The sequence below is a fragment of the Meriones unguiculatus genome, chromosome 18, assembly GCF_030254825.1.
Source record: "Meriones unguiculatus strain TT.TT164.6M chromosome 18, Bangor_MerUng_6.1, whole genome shotgun sequence".
NCBI classification, from domain to species: domain Eukaryota; kingdom Metazoa; phylum Chordata; class Mammalia; order Rodentia; family Muridae; genus Meriones; species Meriones unguiculatus.
Window position 1 is genome coordinate 35,062,362 of NC_083365.1, and position 20,708 is coordinate 35,083,069.

General features: G+C 40.6%; 1 long non-coding RNA gene and 1 pseudogene across 1 annotated transcript in view; both read left to right on the forward strand.

Moving 5' to 3' along the window:
- Positions 1–20,708, forward strand: part of LOC132648993 (uncharacterized) — a 90,966-nt gene that overhangs the window by 38,362 nt on the left and 31,896 nt on the right. The window lies entirely within an intron of this gene.
- On the forward strand, positions 3,819–5,835 carry LOC110566765 (ornithine decarboxylase-like; annotated as a pseudogene).

Below are 20,708 nucleotides of genomic sequence, written 5' to 3' on the forward strand. Positions count from 1 at the left end.
GCAGAGCAAAGTAAGAACTCATCCCTTCCAAGAGAGCATGGAGCATTGTCCCTACCTCATGAAGCATAGTGATCAGGGGAGAATGAAAGACAACATAATTCCATTTTTTCCAGATGTTTATGGTTTCTCTAAGGTAATGTTTGCCAGTGGTCAGTAATCGTATGACCACTCTGTGAATTTTGCTGTTATGTCATAGATAATTTCTCCCTCGGAATTGGCTTCTTCACCAATTCCAATTTAATCTTTTAGAGCAAATTCTTTTGGTACTGCTCTGAATGCATGCCAGCATTTCTCTGCACTGTGTAAAAATAAATCACATGCAAGAAAACGAGTCCACAGCATCTCACCTAAAATATGTTTGCATGCTGCTAGTGGGCCATCCTACCCTTTTGGCAACATGGCCTTATCAGAAACACATAGGCTGACCTTTGTCGGGAGTGCTTACTGCCCAGCATGGTTGTTAAGGGAAAGTAGTTCACAAAATAAATACAATTAGGTTCCTTCTTAGAATACTGTCTTCCTCTCTTTCTTCCATTCTTCCATTTTTTTCTTCCCTGCCTTCTTCCTCTAAGCCCTTTATTCTTTTCTACCTTTGCCTCCCTCCTTTCCCTGTTCCCTCTCTTTCTACTTCTTTCACCATCCTCAGAGAAATAGTTCTTTCCTTAGCTCCCCATAGTTTCTTTATTTAACATGATGAGTTCTGATCACCAGTGTAACTTGAAGCGAAATCAGAAGCCCTATCAACTGACCTGCCCATTTCAGCTTCCAGGTGTCACACAGTCCATCTTTGTGTGTCCGCAGTGAGCAGTATCTTAGAGAGACTGTGTTTCTCAGCACCTGTCTTTCAGAATAGAAAGAATGGGAAAGTATTCAGTGTTGGCCAGTGAGGGTGAGCAGAAGCTATTGTTTGGGGCCCCTGGGTAACAAACTGGTCAGATTAGCTCTCCATGCGTTGGCCTAGGACTGAGAAGCTACAGTTGTTATATTTACCTGTCCTCAATTAAACTCAAACAGTGGGGAAGCCTTCTGGCAAGGCCTGGATTCACTACAGTGGTCAAAACGTCCCGGTGTGAGTGCCTGTGAAAACAGTTCATTTTCCTATCAATGGAGCTTTACAACTATCCAGTAAATTTTATCTGAACCCTCTAACTCTAGTAAAATACAGCAAAGTGCAATAAATTGTACTTTATGGGTTTTACAATTTGAAAACAGCTCCGGGCAGTCTGGTTACTGAGGCAACCCAGCCACAGCAGCCTCCAAGGATTGGTTGTATATGACGGAGACTCCTGAGATGATCCATGCCTTTAGGTTCCCAGGTTATGTAGATGAAGTTGCCTACCCTTTGAACATCGTTTAAGGTGCAAGGTGATTCTCGTGTCTCCACCTGTAAAGCAGGACTTAAATGGTGAAGAAAGAAAGCAATTAAATTACCAAGCAGAGTGCTGCCAGCTTCTCTGGGACATGAGCAAATGAGCTTCATTAAAGATTGAGATTTAGTCGCTGACTTATTGCAGTCTAGTTGGCTGCCCCCTGAGGTCCCCAGGCCTTTGAGAAAGAATTCAAATTGTTTTGAACTGGGAGTAAATCAAATAACATGCTACTCCCCACCCCCAACAAAAAATGTTTTTGCAAATTTCCCTGAGGCAGGTTTTCTTATTTTCAACTGGATTTTAATTGACTGTTTTCCTTGCCTTTGAAAGTTGTTAAAATATTAGAAGTCCTGTAATATATCAAGGCCTGGTCACCATAGCAATAGTTCACATAGGACTTCCTACTACTCAGGATTCAAACAACAAGCTCTTCTCCTTCTCTCCCCCCCACTTTCTCTTTCTCTCACAGTGCTGAAGACAGAATCTAGGATTTCATGCATGCTAGGCAAGTGCCCCACCACTAAGCCACAGCTCTTCTTTATTCCTTGTTAGCCAGTGAGAATCCATGTTGGATCCTTGTGAAAGGGCCTAAGAGGTGGAGTCTTATCCTGTTTCTTTTACATCAACCAGAAGCATTAAACAGCGTGCTTGGGATCTCATCGCTACTTGGTAGGAAAGCCAGTTGCAGCCCTAGGTACCAAAATCTGCATAGCTTTAGTGTTAGCATGACTGGATTAAGGGGAAAATAAAGAAAGGATAGACACACATACACGTATCCCGCCCCCATGACCCGAGAGAGAGAGAGAGAGAGAGAGAGAGAGAGAGAGAGCACCTTGGGTTGGCTGGGCCTTGCACCAACATGAACCTGGAAAATCAGCATGTTTATTTAGTATATACAGTACAAACAAGGAGGAGTTTGGATGTGAGAAGCAAGGAATTGCTTTTGAAGAAGAAAAGGGAACACTGAAGTCAGGAAGAGGAAGGTTAAAAGAAGGAACAGATCAGAGTGAATATTTTGATTGTCTTGAAATAGAAAGAGAGAAAATATGAAGACTCTGGTTTCACAAAAGAGTGAAAGATTTTATTTGGGGACCCTAGTAATATAGCTCAGCTGAGTGCAAAGTGAGACTGAAAGACAAAGGATAATCACATTGTACTGTACTGTCAATTCTTTCTCACCACAGACCATTGATACCCTCCCTAAAAGCCATGGACAGAAGCAGGGATGAAGCATATGGCTCAAGGGGCATCCTTCTCTAGAGAGGCCTCAGGTTCGCACTGCCCATTCTCCATTTTCTGCCCAAATCCACTTTTCCATTTTTAATATTCATCATTTCACAAACAGCTTACATTGTTTCTTCGTCTTCTCGCTCAGTAAGAATGAACCCCAGCAGCAAGTACCTTATTTGTCTTGTTTATTGATTTCCAATGCCTGGCAGATGGTTAAGACCTTGATCAATATTTGTTGAAGGGATGAGTAAAATGTAGGCAGAAGAGCTGCCAGGAACTCCAAGAAATAATTTAGAGATGGTCTTTTGATGTGGGGGGTGGAGGATAGGTGTGGTGGAACAGAATTTTAGACCTAAAACCAAAGGCGCCATTGATTTAAAGGGTTAAAGACTTGGATGTCTTAGTTACAAAAATTTCAGTGCAATACTGGAAAACACTATCCTCTTGGTTCACTTACAAGAAAGAAAAGACTCACAAGAATTAAATAAACTACTTGTGTCTGGTCCATAAGCAGAATGTGAAAGACCAGGTATAGTTGTTTCTAAAGATTCTGTCATTTTGTGATACCATATGGTTTAACATCTATCTCTTAGACCTGGTTTTTAACCCATGAGACAGATATAGAAGGGAAAACAGGACACAAATCTCTCTATAGTAGAACTATGTCATATCTTTTGTTTTGGCAGTACTGTTCAGGGCCAAAAAAAAAACAAAACAAAACAAAACAAAAAACCAAAAACAAACAAACAAAAAAACCCCACAAAGTTCATGGCCTTCATCTGCCAAAGTATAGCCAAAATGCAAGGGGGGCATCTCTTTGATGTAGGCAAACTAATGTGATTTCTTCATGGTCATTTACAACATTAAAAAAAAAGTGTTTTTAAGCTGCAGTTACATGGATGTGGTATTGATTTGTTCTGTTTCATGGTCCACATAACTCTAGGTACCAGAATGTGTGAATGATAATGTCACAGGGAAAGAATGTGGTGTTGAGTGTGTGCCTTCTTGTGAGCTGTTTTGTGCTGAGGTGGTCAGTGGTGACATTTGCAGTGGCTGTCCTTGAAACACCCTTCTGAACACCGGTCTTCGGCCCATCCCTTCTTCTGTCATGGATCCCATGGGAATTCTAAACTTTTTTTTTCCCCAGGTACAGAGAAAGTCAATTAGAAATCAGTGGTTGCTACTAATCACTATTTTATCCACAATTCATTTTCAACCATGGAGAACCAAGTAACTTTTAAAAGAACACCAAAGGGGAAAACTATCAAGGATACCTCAGAAAATAGAGTTAAGGTGAACTCCTTCTGCCTTTTGCTAACAAATCCTATTTCTGGAAACCAGTCTTAGGAAAGGGATAATAAATACAGATATTTTTGTCCTAAAGATCTTTATTTAGATGTAAATGGGAACTCTGCGTCAAATTTAGCACCTAAATCAGGTTAAAACTGTATTAAATTATAGGAGGTACATATGGAAGCTAAAGTGTTGGTTATATAGGAGTTAATTAATAGCAGTTAGGAAATTATAAAATGACATAACAAATAGAAAACAAAAGTAAATAGTATTTGAGTAACTGTAAACATAGTTTTAATGCGCGGAAGAAAAATCAGAAGAGGCAGCTGATGGGGCAGAGGCAGGCGGCCAGCGTTCTTCAGAGTTCCGGGGATTCTGTCTCCATGGGATAGGCCAGCAGTGCGCATGCGCTGTGAGAATGTTTCCACTGCTCCAAGAAGACAATGTTCACAGTTCCTGTATAACTTGCCTTGTGAAGAGCTGGCAATAATTTCATTCCATCTCTAAGTTTTCTGTAGGCACATAGAGAACCACGAACAGCTTTACTAAGGAAGATATTGACTGCCGTGTCCTCAATGAAGGCTTTCTTGCCAAGGACATCCTGGACCAAAAGCTATTAATGAAGTTTCTTCCTCTGACGAGAAAGATGCTTTTTATGGCATGGACCTTGGAGACGTTCTAAAGAAGCATCTAAGATGGCTAAAAGCTCTTGCTTGTGTCACTCCCTTTCATGCAGTCAAGTGTAATGACAGCAGAGCCGTAATGAACACCCTAGCCGCCATTAGGACAGGATTTGACTGTGCAAGCAAGACTGAAACACAGTTGAGGCTTGGGGTGCCTCCACTGAGGATTATTTATGCAAATCCTTGTAAACAAGTGTCTCAAATCAAGTAGGCTGCAAGTAATGGAGTCTAGGTAATGACTTAAGACAGTAAAACAGAGTTGATGAAAGTCGCCAGAGCACACCCAAAGGCAGAGTTGGTTTTGTGGATTGCCACTGAAGGTTCCAAAGCATTTTGTCGCCTTAGTGTTAAGTTTGGTGCCACACTCAAAACCATCAGGCTTTTCTTGGAACAAGTGAAAGAGCTAAATATTGATGTCATTGGTGTCATTGGGCAGTGGCTGATCCTGAGGACTTTGTGCAAGCCATGTCAGATGCCCACTGTGTCTTTGACATGGGAACAGAAGTTGATTTCAGCTTGTATCTGTTTGATATTGGTGGTGTCTTTCCTGGATCTGAGGATGCCAAGCTTAAATTGGAAGAGATCACCAGTGTTAACAACCCAGCTCTGGACAAGTATTTCCCATCAGACTCTGGAGTGAGAATCATAGCTGAGCCAGGCAGATACTGTGTCTCATCAGTTTTCACACTCACAGTCAATATCATTGCCAAAAAAAAACAAAACAAAACAAAACAAAAACCCTATGGAAGTAGCAGACTGGCTCTGAAGATGAAGATGAACCAAATGAGCAAACCTTCAGGTATGATGGGAACGATGGGGTGTGTGGATCATTTAACTGCATTCTTTGATCATGCACAGGTGAAGGCCCTGCTGCAGAAGAGACACAAGCCAGAGGAGAAGCATCACTCATCCAGCATCTGGGGACCAAAATGTGATGGTTTTGATTGGATCATCAAGCGCTGTAACAGGCCTGAAATGCATGTGGGCAACTGGGCTGGATGCTCTTGGAGAACCCGCACGCTGCTGCTTCTACTTCCAATGGCTGCCGGCCATCTGCTATGTAATGTCACAGCTAATGTGACCTCTCATGAAGCAGATCCAGAACCGTGGTTTCCCACCAAGAGTGAAGGAGCAGAATGTCGGTGCTCTGCCCATGTCTTATGCTCTGCCGGAGAGCAGGATGGGCCGTCACCTGTGCTTCCGCTAGTATCAATGTGTTGATGCCGTTCTTGCAGTTCTTACCTGCAAGTTTAGCTTGAGTTAAGGGATTTGGGGGACCTTTTAACTTAATTACTGCTAGTTTTGGACTGCCTTTGTAGGAGTAGCGTTGGCACCAATGCAGTATGGAAGGCTTACCCATGTTCCCATGGAAACTCTGAATATTTGCTTTGTATGGATTTTTATTCACGTTTTTAGACATGATACTAACAAGTGCCCCTGAGCTGCTGAGCAAGCCTCTGTAGCTTGTACTTAGGCAGAATGGGCCAAAAGTTTATGTTGTGACCCATTTTGAAAATGAAGTATCTTCAAATAATTGGGCATCAGGAGTGTTGGCAAGTATCCCGTAAAGAAAGCACACACTTCTTCACCAGGTACTGTGTCACAGCAGTGAGTCTAGCCCAGCACAGCAGAGGGGAGAGGTGGATGGGACCAGGCTGTTCCTCTCTCCGCACAGCGTCAGTCTGCTCCAGTCTTCCCCTACCCCGAGTGTGTGCAGTTGTCTGTGAACTTGGTGCCCAGAGCCTGTTGGTGAGGAATGTCATCTGCCTAGCAACTTGTTGGCTTGGCTGCTTCCCAGGGAAGGCATCTGAGGCTCTTTGAACCTTGCCTGCAGAAACCCTGAATGTTCCTTTAACCCCTGACTTTGCTTGTGCCACCACCTAGTAATCGTTGGAAGTTTCACACAGCACCTGCCAGTCAACTTCCTGTAATAAATTCAAGAACAGAAAAAAAAAAAACAAAAAGAATGTAGCAGGAGGAGGAAAATGCTTTTCATACAACTACATAGACAGACCCCAAACCAGTTTGTCTGGTTTTAAACACATTTGCCTGTTGGGAAGCTGCAGAAAGTACATAAGTTCATCATCATCCATTTCCTATATGCAGATCTGTTGCTACACATGAGTTGGTGGAACATGGAGAAGAAAATATACAAGAAATAATACTGATATGAAGTGAAGTTTGGCAACCAAGGAACATGAACTTTATGGGCAGGGGAGCTGGCTCAGCTGGTGAAGTGCTTGCTGCACAACCAGGGAAAGGAACTGAGCCCCAGACTACTACAGTGATCAGCCTGTTTAGTTAAATTGGCAAACATTAGATTCAGAGGAGGAGTCTGTCTTAAAGAAACAAGGTGGCAAGAAATTGAGGAAGACAATTTTGACCTCTACAGTCTTGGCCTCTACATGCATAGGAGCTAATGGATAGTAATTAAGATATTATAAAACAACATAGTAACAAATACAAAACAAAAGTAAATACTTAGTATCAGAATAACTGCTAAAGTAGTTATAATACATGGTAGAAAATACAAAACTACTAAAAAGAACAGATTAAATGGCATAAGTCACTGTCATTTTGCTGTTGGCCTATCCGATTTTTCAGATATGCATTATGTCACAGAGGGCAATGTATACCACTCTCCTTGTAAATACATACATGTCTATATATGTATACACATAATTAAACAGTGCATCTTCAAATTTTTGAGATGGATGAATAATGAAATTTCTCCAAGATACATCATTGCCTAGCTTCATGAACATTTTTCAGCAGTATTTTATTTTTATGATTTAAAAAACAGCCGTGGAGGTTGAGCGCTAGTGAATTAAGAGCCAATCAATTAAGAAAGAGTTAGAAACCAGATTGAGGGATATGCAATGATCTGGTTTTTGAAATTAAATGATGATAGTGTAAAGATTTTGAAAAGCAAGAAATGAATTCTGTAGACCAAGTAAGTAACTCACACCTATATCAGATCCATTAGAAATTATTGCTGAATACTGATCAGTTGCTGTCAGCTGTAAGGCTTATGAAGCTCAGGGAACCCAGTTATGAAGAACTGTATTCAGCAGTGCTAGAGAACAACAAAGCAGAAGTTTCTGTCATTATCAAGAGGTGGATGAACCTGGAGGATGCTATGTAAAGTGAAAAAAGCTAGACACAGGAAGACCAATTGCATGTATTCTTACTTAGAAGTGGATGCTCACATAGCTGACCTCAGAGGTCAGGCACAATTACTACTCACCAGGAGCTCACACCCGACATGGAAAATGGGAAGGAATGGTTAGTTGGCCCAAGGGTGCAATTTGTACAAGAGGAATAGCTTCTAAAATTCTAGGAAATAGTAGGATGATTATGACTGACAATAAATAATTGTATCTTTCCAAATTCTTAGGCAAAAGGATTTGAAGTGCTTCCTACACAGAGAACTGTCTGGTGATGAATGTGTTAAATACCCTGAGATGGTATATAATGGTACATAATATACATGTGGTAATTGCTAATTATTGTCAACTTAAAAGAAAGTCCTAGAAGATGGGTTTCTGAGCATGATTGTGAAAAATTAGGTAAGTCAATCAATCTATCTATTCTATTTATCTATCTATCTATCTTCTGTCTTTTTATATTTTTAATTTAAATTATTTTTTATAATTTATTCACTTTACATTCCAATTGTATCCCCCTCCCTCATCTCCTCCCAGTCCCATCCTCCCTCTCTCTTCTTCCCCTATCCCTCTCCTGTAGTCCTCAGAAAGGAGAAGTCCTTCTTTCTTACCATCTGACCCCATCCTATCAAGCCCCATTGGGGCTGCCTGAATCCTCTTCCTCTGTGGCCTGGCAAGGACACCTCACAAAGGGGAAGTGATCAAAGAGCAGCAGGCAACAGAGTCCATGTCAGAAACAGCCCTTACTAGGGAGCCCACAAAGTCTGGGTCCTCTTCATGCATAATTCTTGGCTGGTGCATCCCTCTCTGCAAGCTCCCGTGGGCCCAAATTTATTGTCTTTGTTGGTCTTCTTAAGGAGCTTCTGTCCACTCCAGGTCCTTCTATTTCCCCATTCTTCCCTATGACTCTATGCTCTGCCCAGAGTTTGGCTGTGAGTATTAGCATCTGCTTCAATCCCCTGCTCGGTGGAGTCTTTCACAGGACATCTATGGTAGGCTCCCATCATCTTCTCTCTCTTCAACTGCTTCTGGATCTATTCTGTTTGTGCTTTTGAATGAGAATTAAGCATCCTCCTTAGTGTTATCCTTGTATCTTGGTGTGACTCTAGCCAAGCAAGTGAAAGACTTGCATGGAACATAAAATAAACTTCCAGTCTCTGAAGAGAAAAAATTGAAGATATCAGAAGATGGAAATATCTCCCATGCTCATGGATCCATAGGATCAACATATTAAAAATGGCCATCATACCAAAAGCAATCTACAGATTCAATGCAATACCCATCAAAATATCAACACAATTCTTTACAGAACTTGAACAAAAAATTCTCAATTTCATATGAAAAACAATTAACCCAGAATAATTATAACAATCCTCTACAATAAAAGATCTTCTAGAGGTATCTCAATCCCTGATCTCAAGATGTACTATAGAACAACAGTAATAAAATAAAAAACAGCATGGTATTGGCATAGAAACAAACTGGTGAATCAATGGAATTGAATCAAAGACCCAGAAATAAACCCATTCACCTATGGACACTTGATTTTTGACAAAGGAGACAAAACCCTACAATGGAAAAAAAAAAGATAGCCTCTTCAACAAATGGTGCTGATATAATTGGATGTCTAGATGTAGAAAAATGCAAATATATCCATATTTATCACCCTGCACAAAAACTAAAGTCCAAGTGGATCAAAGACCTTAACATAAAACCAGACACCCTAACTCTACTAGAAGAAAATGTAAGGAAGAGTCTTGAACTCATTGGCACAGGAGACAACTTCCTGAACAGAACACCAACAGCATAGGCTCTAAGATCAACAATCAATAAATGGGACCTCATGAAACTGAAAAGCTTTTGTAAAGCAAAGAGCACTGTCATCAGAACAAAAGGGATAGGATTTCATCAACCCTATATCTGACAGAGGGCTAATATCCAGAATATATAAAGAACTCAAGAAGTTAATCAGCAGCAAATCAAGTAATCCAATTAAAAATGGGGTACAGAAATAGACAGAATTCTTAACAGAAAAAAATCAAATGGTGGAGAAACATTTAAAGGAATGCTCACCATCCTTAGTCATCAGGGAAATGCAACTCAACTCAAAACAACTCAGAGATTCCATCTTGCACCCATCAGAACGGCTAAGATCAAAAACTAAAGTGACAGCATATGCTGGCAAGAATGTGGAGAAAGGAAAACATTCCTCCATTGCTGGTGGGAGTGCAAACTTGTACAACGTCTGTGGAAATAAATCTGGTGCTTTCTCAGACAATTGAGAATAGTGTGGCCCCAAGACCCAGCTATACCACTTCTGGGCATAGACCAAAAAGTGCACCACCATACAACAGGGACATTTGCTCAACTCTGTTCACACCGGCGGGTTTCTTCATATTAGCCAGAATCTGGAAACAACTATATGTCCTTCAACTGAAGAATGGATAAAGAAATTGTGGTACATTTACACAATGGAATTCTACTCAGCTATTAAAAGGAAATCATGAAATTTGCAGGCAAGTAGATGGAACTAGAAAAGATCATCCTGAGTGAGGTAACCTAGAACCAGAAAGACACACATGGTATATACTCACTTATAAGCGGATTTTAGCCATATAGCACAGGAGAACCTTACTACAATCCACAGACCTAAAGAAGCTAAACCACCAGGTTAGCCTCTTGACATACCTATAACAATTTGTCTAGTCTGGATTAACTGAGGTGGGAAAACCTACTTTTACTGTGGGTGGGATGCACCATGCTGTGGACAGAGACACCAGACTAAGGAAAAGGAGAAACTGTGAACAGGAATGTCCTTCACTGTGTCTCTCTGCTTCCTGACTGCACATACAATGTGTCCAGTGGCCTCTTGCTCAGGCTACCATGATGACCCCACCAGGATGAACGGTATCCTGAAGCCCTGCGCCACAATAAACCCTTCCTTAAATTCTTTTATTGGATATTTTCTCCCAGAAACAAGACAAATAGCAGTATACCTGTGCTGAAAGATCATTCTGCAGCCCATAAATGTCAACAATTGTGTTAAATTAAAAATGAAAGTGAATGAACCTGAGTCAACGTGAAAAACATGAAAAACAATAATACGTAAGGACATTTTTATATAATATTTTGTACATTGAGTATATTTTCTTTGTACCCCCTACCCTTCCCTCTCTCCACACTTTTCTTGGTCCCTGTTGTTCTAGAGACAGTTGCATTGCTACTGTCATGTGATGTAGCCCTAAATAATTTTATGTATCCATATAAAATATTGATAGTATAAACAAATATGAGAGAGAAAGCAAACATTATATTTGACTTTCTGAGACTAGCTCAATTTGCTAAACATAAATCTCTAGTTATGATCATCTTTCAGCAAATAGCATAGCTCCATCTCTTATTATGACCGGAAAAAGCCCCATTGTATATATATGCTTTATTTTCCTTTCCCATCCTCTGTTACTGGACCAATATTTGGTTCTTAAGCAGCTATTGTGAGCAGCGCTGCAATAAACATTGATGTGAATTCAGTATCTCTGTGATATGTTGACATAAAGGTCGGTACCCAGGAGTGGGTCATATAGTAGAATTATTTTTGTTTGGTTTTGTTTTGAGGAGCTTCTATACTGATATCTACAGTAGCTGGGAGTTTTTTTTTTTTAATATCAGTTAATACTTGCAGTCTTAGTTTTATCTAAAAATAGAAAATAAAATGCCCACTCAGATAAATTAATTTTTGGCACTTAGATTAAATTACCCAGAAATAATTTCAATGATTATTTAAATTGTGCTCTTTGTGACTTCATTATCATAATATTTAAAATATGATTTTCAGTTTGAACTTCTCATGTGACACAACCCTTGTCCTCATCAGGATTTTAATTAATGACTCACATACTCACCTACTATAATTTCACCAGGATCATAATTTAGCTGTTTCAATGTCAAGAAAACAAATTGCCATAATCAGTGACATTTAGTCACTTACACAGAGGTGGCATGGAAGTATCAAGGCCACTGACAAATGGGAGGCAGTTGCATGCTTTTATTTCAGAATTCCCACCAAGGTCTTTTTATTTTATCTAATTCAGGTGTTCCATCCTTGCTTCTTTCTCTCCTTGGCCACTTTTGCATTAGATATAAACCTTGATGTTTCTGGGTTCAATTCACAAGTAATTTGCTCTCTTACGTGTGGAATATGTGTTTGTTTAAAACACACATCAGAAACTGTCGATTGGTTAAAGGATATTGTAAGTGCTATGTGGCATGAAGCAGTGTCTCCCTTAAGCAATGGCTGCAAATAAGTATGCGACTATAATTAAGGACAGCATAAGGATACAGGAAGGTAGTGAGCAGAGACTATTCCGAGTGCCTGCATTCTGATCGGAGACTATCTATTGGCTATAGCACCAACCACTGTTTCTGTCAGACTTTGGATTTAGGCAAACCTTTTGCTTAGTAATACACTAGATACTTGAATAGTTTGATAGACCTTAGTGATCCTCAGCCTTCCAAGGTGCAAACGCATAATATCACATGCATTCACAGGACACGAAAGCATTCTAGTGAGAAGATGAGCTGTTTTCTAGTGGGTGGATTACTAGGCAAAGCTCTCTCCATGGTAGGATTCTGAAGTGCGCTGTAGTTCTCAGACCCACGGCAAGACAATCTTTTAAACATCTCCAAAAGAGAAACTGTGATATGAATATAATGCTTGAAAATATCATATTTAAATAACATCGAGGGAGAAATTAGAAGGAATTATTCCACTTACCTTTCTGTAACAAAGAACAGTCTCTCACCAGCTAAAGGTCACCGTTGAGGGGGGGGAGTTTAAAAGGTAAAGAAAAGACACTTGAGCTCTGGTCCCGACCTTGTTCACCAACTGCCTGCCTCTCAGCGGACTGTCAAACCTACAGCCTCTGTGAGCCTTGGTTTCCTCCCTTAGAAAATGAAAGGATCGAAACAGACACACTTTTGTTGTCTGTAATTAAGTTTTACAGTGCTGTGGTTCTAAATCTGTCCACCCACAGGGAATCCAGCATAGACGGCAGGGCTAGGAATACTGGTTGAATATTGACAGTTTCGTTAGAGTCAACCTATTAGTCCCAGACATACCAAGTCACATACTAGAAACACATACACATTGCAGCACCTGTGGGGGTGGGGGAAAACGATTCAAAGAGGAAAGAGAAATGATAGGAAACACATTTTGAGTCATCCACCGGTAGACAGGTACATTTTCAGGGAATAAAAGAAAGATGAAAGATAGAATAGCATACAGTGCCCAAGAGCTGAGACGTCCCGGGTTCTTTGCTCTGCCATCTGTGACAAGCCAAAGCGTGGTAAAGGGAGCCCATATTAATTCTGTCTGAAAATGCCATCTGGTTCTAAGTGCTTATCTGGGCCATAGATGTCACCGTCTAGATGTGGTCACTGTGATAGTCAAAGGTCAAACAGGGGTCTAATTACATGCCCCAGTACTTAAAGGCTAGAGGAACCCAAGCATGAACATAATCAGTCAGTCCAAACAAGACCCATTTATAATTTTAATTATCAGTGAATCAGACAACTCTATCAAATACCAATTATTTGGCTGTTGCAGAAAAATAACTGTCTTGTCTTGTTAGTCTCTGTAATAACCCCTTGAGGGATGCTGAAATGTTTCCCTTAATGTAAATATTTATTAAAATCCATCAAGCAGAATTCAACCCATTTAATGATGCTCAGTATTGGTGGTTTATTTTATTTATTCTCCAATAGGAGAATGTTATAGGAAGATTTTGCATTGTCATCCGCCATCCTCACCCATGGCTGTATGTTTACTAGCAACACATATTTGCTGTGTTAGCGTACAGCAAAGTGCCACTCCCAAGAGCTCTTAACTTTTACCTTGAAATAATTATATGCTAGATGGATGCGTGGTTTTGTAAAGCACTTCCTGTGCAAACCTAAAGGACTGGCTTAATCCTGGGGCCCTAGTGAGAACCAACATTTGAAAGTCATCTTCTCCTTTCTACCTGAGTAACATGGTAATGGGAGCACCTGTACACCCCCCTTCCAGGTACACACACACACACACACACACACAATACTGCTACTGGCAGCAGTAGTAGTAACAATAACAATAATAATTATAATAAAATGTAAGTTAAGAAATATAGTTCTCAGGCTGGAGTTGTATCTCGATTGTTAGGGTGTTTGCCTAGGATCCATGATCCCCAGCATAGCATAAATTGCCACAGTGATTCATGCCTGAGAAGCTGAGGTAGGAGGATGAGGAATTTGAGGTCATCCTCAACCATAAGAGAAGGGGGGGAGAAAAAGGGAGGGAGAGAGAGAATAGTCTAGTAAGTGAGGTGGCAAGAAACTCTTGTGTCAATGCAAGTGACATACAATAAACTATAGACAGCTTCCCCTGGAGATTTTAGCACCCACAGATGTCTACTTCCAAGACATTAACACACGACAAAGAAAAACACAGCTTTGGGATCACCAGGCTTACATTTCTCTAACTCCAAAATTATGCTTTTCTCAAAGAACTCAGGAAATCCTGCACAAATGAATGCTAGCATGAAGCCTCTGGGAGTCTGAACACTGTCTTAAACGAGCCATACAAAATTTGCAGTTTAACAACCATCGAAAATCGGTAACCTCACATGCTTTAACCTGATAGCATCCATGAAGGGAAAGGCAGCAGACTATCTAGGCTGACCATGTTCTCAAGAACGGGCTATCTTGAAAATGAATACCTTTGAGTAAATTGTCTTTCATCCCCGTCTGGGGCTGTCACTTTGTGATCTGCTCTTTGGTGAGTGGCTCTCAAAGATGCTTTCTGCTGTCACCATTTCTTCCCTTTTCTTTTTTACCTATAGCAATTAAGACAGGAGTAATATGTTATCTGCATGCCTTTGATATTTCCATTTCATTTGCAACCTCACTGCTCCTCGGTCATTTTTGACACTCTTATAATTTTTATCTGCAATTACGCTTTCATTATCTTCCTTCCCGATATTTTAGATGTCCAATAAGCCTCTCAATTTCCTTAATTACCACGTAACCTTCCTTCTGCACGCCGAGGGCTATTTTTATTCCTACAATATTTATTACTAATTGGCACGCACACACACTTTTATACTTACAGTAATTTATCTGGCCTGTCCTTTATTTACCCTCTGTTTCTCTCTTCTAGAAACATTTTGTGCTATACGGCAACACTCGATGTTAGTTCGTGGCAGTGTACCATCTGTTTTCTTTGAACATCACCTACATTTAGAGGTGATAAAAGTCTGGGATGGTTTCCCCAAACCATTTGGTTCTGCCTTTTCTTCATCCGTTCCTGTTTCCTTTCTTCCCTTCCAGGAAACATCTCCTTCAAAGTAACTACTATATGCTGTCTAGCCCAGACCTTCAATTCTTTCTGTGTGCTACAATTTGCCTTCCTGATCCTTCACTCGTGATCATGTATTTTGCACCTTGTATTCTGGCATTGGAACAGAGAAGTTGGGGCTTTGGGCAGAAAGGGGCCCTGGCACCGTTTTCCTGTCCGTCTCTAACATGTGGTCTACAAAATAAAGGGTACCAAGCAAAAGTCTGTTTTTTATTCATAACAAGATGCTTGCTTGGTAATTCTTCGTTATCAAAAGTTCAGAGCAAATCAGCATACTGAACGTGAATGAGCGGATTTATTTATAAAAATTAAGATTAGCTTTAGAGTATGATCTATTTGATTGTGTGAGACATATATGCTATTTGTAGACATATCAGGCCTGGCAGGTAGAAAGAGGGATGAAACCACCTTTATCCAGCGCGACAGTAACAACCACTGCAGAGTATTCTTTAGACTATCTATAATAACCTTTGCTTTCAATAATAAAGAAGCTGTTGGGGGAGGGGTACCCAGTTTTATTCAGGAATGAGGACCTTGCTTGAAGGCCATCCTCCAGTGGATGGCCTTATACCCACACATATACAGGCAGCACTGACTGGATCCACGGGGGTGGGGGAAAGAAAAGGAAAAAGAATGTGAAGTTGGGAGAAGGATGTAGTGGAGGTAGGCTTGGAAGGAGGTGCAGGGGAGAGTGGTGGCATATATGATGAAAATAATACACTATATACATTTGTGAAACTCTCAGTTTGTGTGTGTGTGTGTGTGTGTGTGTGTGTGTGTGTGTATGAAAGAGACAGAGACAGAGAGACAGAGAGAGAGTGTCCTGGTTGTGTTGGCTTCTCTTGTTTCTGTGAATAAATGCTAGACAGAAATAACATAAGGGAGAAAAAAAACTTATTTTGATTCATTGTTTCATAACATTCAATCCATCATGGTGGAAAGACACTTTGGAGCTTCTGCATTCATGTAGACAGGAAGCAGCAATTGAGGTCCTGGTATAATCTTCACAGCACACTACCCAGCACCAAATTCCTCTGTGTTGACCCAAACTCTGGAATTGTCTCCAAGTTTCCCAAGTAACACCATCAGCTGGGAGCCAAGCATTCAGAACATGAGCCCATGGGAGATGTCTCACGGTTAAACCACCACAGAAAACTTCTGCTTTTCAACTTACAATTCACGTTTATTTTTCTTAACTGGAGTATATTATTTAGGGTTCTCTAAAGGAACAGACCTGACAGAATAAGTATCAGAATATGATTTGTTATATTCGTCCAGGCAGTCCAACACTGCCTGTCTTTACACTGGGGAGTCTGAAAATCCAGTAATTGCTCAGTCCAGAAGGTGGGATGTCTTAGCGGTCCTAACCTGGTGGTATTGAAGGACTGGAGAATTCCTGGAGAACCACTGGTCCATATTGGAAACACAAAGAATCTGTGTTCTGATCCAGCCAATGACTGGAATATTGGCAGCAGCAGCAGCTTATGCAAAGCGAAACACAGAGGCGATAAGGCGAAAAGCAAAGTTTTTGTCTCAGACCTCCTTGTATCTAGGCTACCACCAGAAGTAACCCCAATATTTTCAGTGGGTCTTCCCACTTCAAATGACCAGATCAAGAATATCTCTCACAGGTGTATCCGGCTTATCTTTTAGTTGACTCCAGATCCAGTCAAGTTCACAGCAAAGACTATCACATAGAGTAAGAGTTAATGGTATGTGTTCTTTTTTTTTCTTTTTCTTTCATTCAACATCTTATTTTAAATTTCTCCAGCCTTCGAGAATAACTTTCTCTTAACTTCTCTGAATATACATTCACCTTTGTACAGCTAAATGAGGTTTTTTTTCACGCTTTTCCTCCTCGAACATACAAGACACACTAAACATTCCTAAGGACTTGACTTTCCTCATCGTCTACATGAAGGTTTGGATGACACACAGAGAAAGGGAGGCCATTAAGTCAGAGATTAGAAACCATCTCCTGTGCTTGGGGTGAGTGAAGAACAATTCAGTGCTTATGTTGGGGTGGCTGCTCTGCAAGTCAAGTGTAAGCCCCCAAAGTGGCAAGACTGGAAAAATCTAGTGGGCACTTATCCAGCAAAAGGACATTTGAACTAAAAATGTATTATCTTAATGTGCACATTTTTATTTAATTCAGGGTAAAGTAGAATGAATCATAATAGGCCAATAATAATGACTTATGGCTTCCTTCCTATGGCACATTTACAATAAATGGCAATTTACCATTAAAGAGGGAGATATTTCTTTTTTTGTACAAGAAAAATTAGCATTAGTCATACTGAGAAAAAAAATGGGTTTCCATTCCTGCATTTAGAACTTGTATGCAGCTATTCAGGCTTAGATTATCACATGGGGACCACTTTTGTCCAGCGGCCTGCTCCCTACTCCCATTTAGGAAACACAGGAAGAATTAAAATTGGACTACTTATGACATCATTTCAAGTGTGTAATGATGAACCACAGATCCATCCAGTAGAGCTGTTTGGAGAATAGTTCATGTTCCAGTCATTAGGCTTGCTAACTGGGCCCAGATTTGGAATTGTATGGGTAGAAGTCAAGAATGGCAGGTCTTCAGGCGACTGTGTATAAATAATGACAATGTGTGCAAACCGTCCGGACTCCTAGCCTTCATCTTGATGCCCCGTTTGTTTTGGGCTTAAATTTCTCCCTTCCTCCGCTCCCCTCCCCTCTTCCTTCTTCCTATACAACACACCCTGGTGAGTCAGTTAGGTGGCTCAGCAGGTAAAGCCACAGTCCTGACCATCCAAGTTTGAGCTCCAGGGACTCACACAGTGGGAAAAGAGGATCAACTCTTGGAAATTGTCGTCTGACTTCCACATGCATGTTGTGACATACACAGGCATGAGCACATACACACAACACTCAGAATAAATACATGAAATGAACCATTAAAACACACACACACACAATGTCCTGGTGTTTTACTCTCATAAGACTCCATTTATTGACAAATTATAGATCATTGTTGTTTCCACCAATAAATTCAGGATCTTGAATTTTCTGCTAGAAAGTGACTGACTGCAATACTTCACTTTTGTTCTCTGGGTAAGAAGAGTGCACATGTAGAGCAGACTGCAACTCTGAAAGTTCCATCATTCTGCTTACTCTTGACTATCTGGTTAACACTTTCCTAGAGCCCTCGGAGATGCCAAATTAGATGATAGTGAGCACCCTCACACTTTAACGCCTGCGCATTCTATTTCCATCGCCTATAAACCAGTACACAATAACTTGATTAGGGAAAAGTCTTGAGTAATTGGATGAAGTCAGGCTCAGATTTGCACAATAATCAATGAACTCTCCTACTCCAGGTTCTGCTGGTTGCACATGGTGTCTCCAAACGGCACCATTCAAAGCTGAAGCTTCAGAGAGAGCGTCCCAAACCCTCAAAATGGAGCTAATTTTATAAGCTTTTTTGGAAGTAGATTGGATTTAACAGGGCTGTGCTTTTGGAAATGAATGGTTGATATAAATCAGAGGTAGCGGAAAGGTAACGTTTATCTGATTTGATTTAGCAGCAATCTAGTCCAGATGGCAACGTGGAATTTAAAGATACTGAAATATACGGTTGCAGCTGGAGACTGTATAAACCTAAATATAAATAATTCAGATGTGCTTGTGCATTTAACAATGTCAGTTTTAAATATATATAAGAATCAAGACTTTAGGCTAGCAATTGAAAACGGGAAGATGACTAAATGCAGGTGCTCTTACATATGTGACCATATTTTAATGCCCAATTTAGTGCTAATCTGAAAATGAAAGTAGAACTCGTCAGATGTCCCTGTCTAGCCTAAGAAAGTGAGGTACAAATTAATATGAGGTTAAATATGGAATTTCAGAAGCAGTAAGTGAGGAGAAACAAGAGCTAGTCCAGTGAACACCTGATTGATCATGACGTATAACAGAGGGAACTTTCCATCCATGTTCAGCACACAGGCCTGTCAATTTTAAAAGGGAACAAGGAAGAATTGGCAATATGGGAACCTGAGCCAGTCAAAATTTGACTGGATCCTCAAAAGATATTGAAACAGACTTCCAGGTATCAGGAGGTTGGGAGAGCTTCCTGGCTCTTTCACCAATCCGAAGGACCCAGAGCTGGAACACCTAAATGCACATTCTGCCCTCAATGGCTTCAGGCCAAGTGCATAAGAGGGTCCGTATGTATTGAGGGAGCTGAGGTCTCACTGAATTAAGGAGTGTAAGATACTGAGAGAGCAGCATCTGCCCAGTTCTTTAATAGCTTTGGTCTTTCCTCATCTTGGCTATTCTTCTTGCCTTGATGCACCTTACAGCCAGGGAGTGGAGACTCAGAGGTGACTTTGGGCTCTCCTGAGATTGCAGGAGGTGGTGCTTTTTACCAGCTACAACTGTACCATGCACTCTGCTCCCAGAAGCCTGCATGCCTGTGTTTCTTCAAAGGCGGCTTCTTCTCTTGTCAACGTGGGTGCTCTTTCTTCATTCTTTACCCTTGACCCTTAACCCATGACCCTTGCTGATTGGATCCTCATAATGATAGTTTGATATATGGTAAGGTCTTACGCTAAAATCTGGGGGTAGAAAAACGATGACGATTACAGAAAATGTCACAGATTAAAAAAAGATATCAAGGTTTTGACAAGGTGTCTGGGGTGGTGACTACGAGGAGACAAGACATCAAAGATGACTCTGGGCCTCACATTTGGCCTGAATAAACCTACGAAGAATCAAAGACCTGCTTAAAAATAAAGAACCTGCTTTGGAGACCAAGTGACTTGTCGAAGGTCACAGAACTAATTATAGTTTTAGAGCAAAGGTCCCTGGATCCCAATATAGAGCCTGCTCATTCCATCTCTACAGAAAATTTGTATGAAGAGGGCTGCTAAAGCCAGAGAGGAAGCAAGATTGAACTAGATTTTCCTAATCAGAAGCAAATTCCATTGGTGGATGATGGAATGTTGGCCTTCATTTAAAAATAGATCAATGGTAATGTCATCATTTATCCTGGAGTCTATTTTAAAAGAAGGGTTGGGAGTGTAAAACCTTCATGTGGGAAAAATAGAAGAAAACCTTGCCAAGAGTAACATTTATCATGGTATACCTACCAGATGTCTTAGCTGATTAAAATTGCTTTATGAAGTTATTTTTTTCTTGAGAAATAGGTAAATTGGTTTTCTTAGAATTATCCTTGAAATCTTTGCTCTCATCTAACCTGAGTCATTTCCATACTCAAAGTCCACCTCCACCAGCATCATGAGGGAGAGGCAACCCCTTCTTAGCAGACCTCCCTTTCAAATCCACTGAGTTGTCCTCCATGGTATTGTATTGTCCACTGCAATACAAGTCCTTCCCACTCCATTGTGAAGGAAAGGGGAGAACGATACTCTTGTCCATGTCTGTAGCAATGCAGAAGCCACAGTGGAGTCATACTCAAAACTTTGGAGGACCAAAATTTAGTCATCCATTCTTTCATTCACTCACTCAACTCAAACATGCATCCGCAGATTGTTGTAGGGTTGTAGTAATTATAGAGTGTGTGACACAATCCATCCTTGAG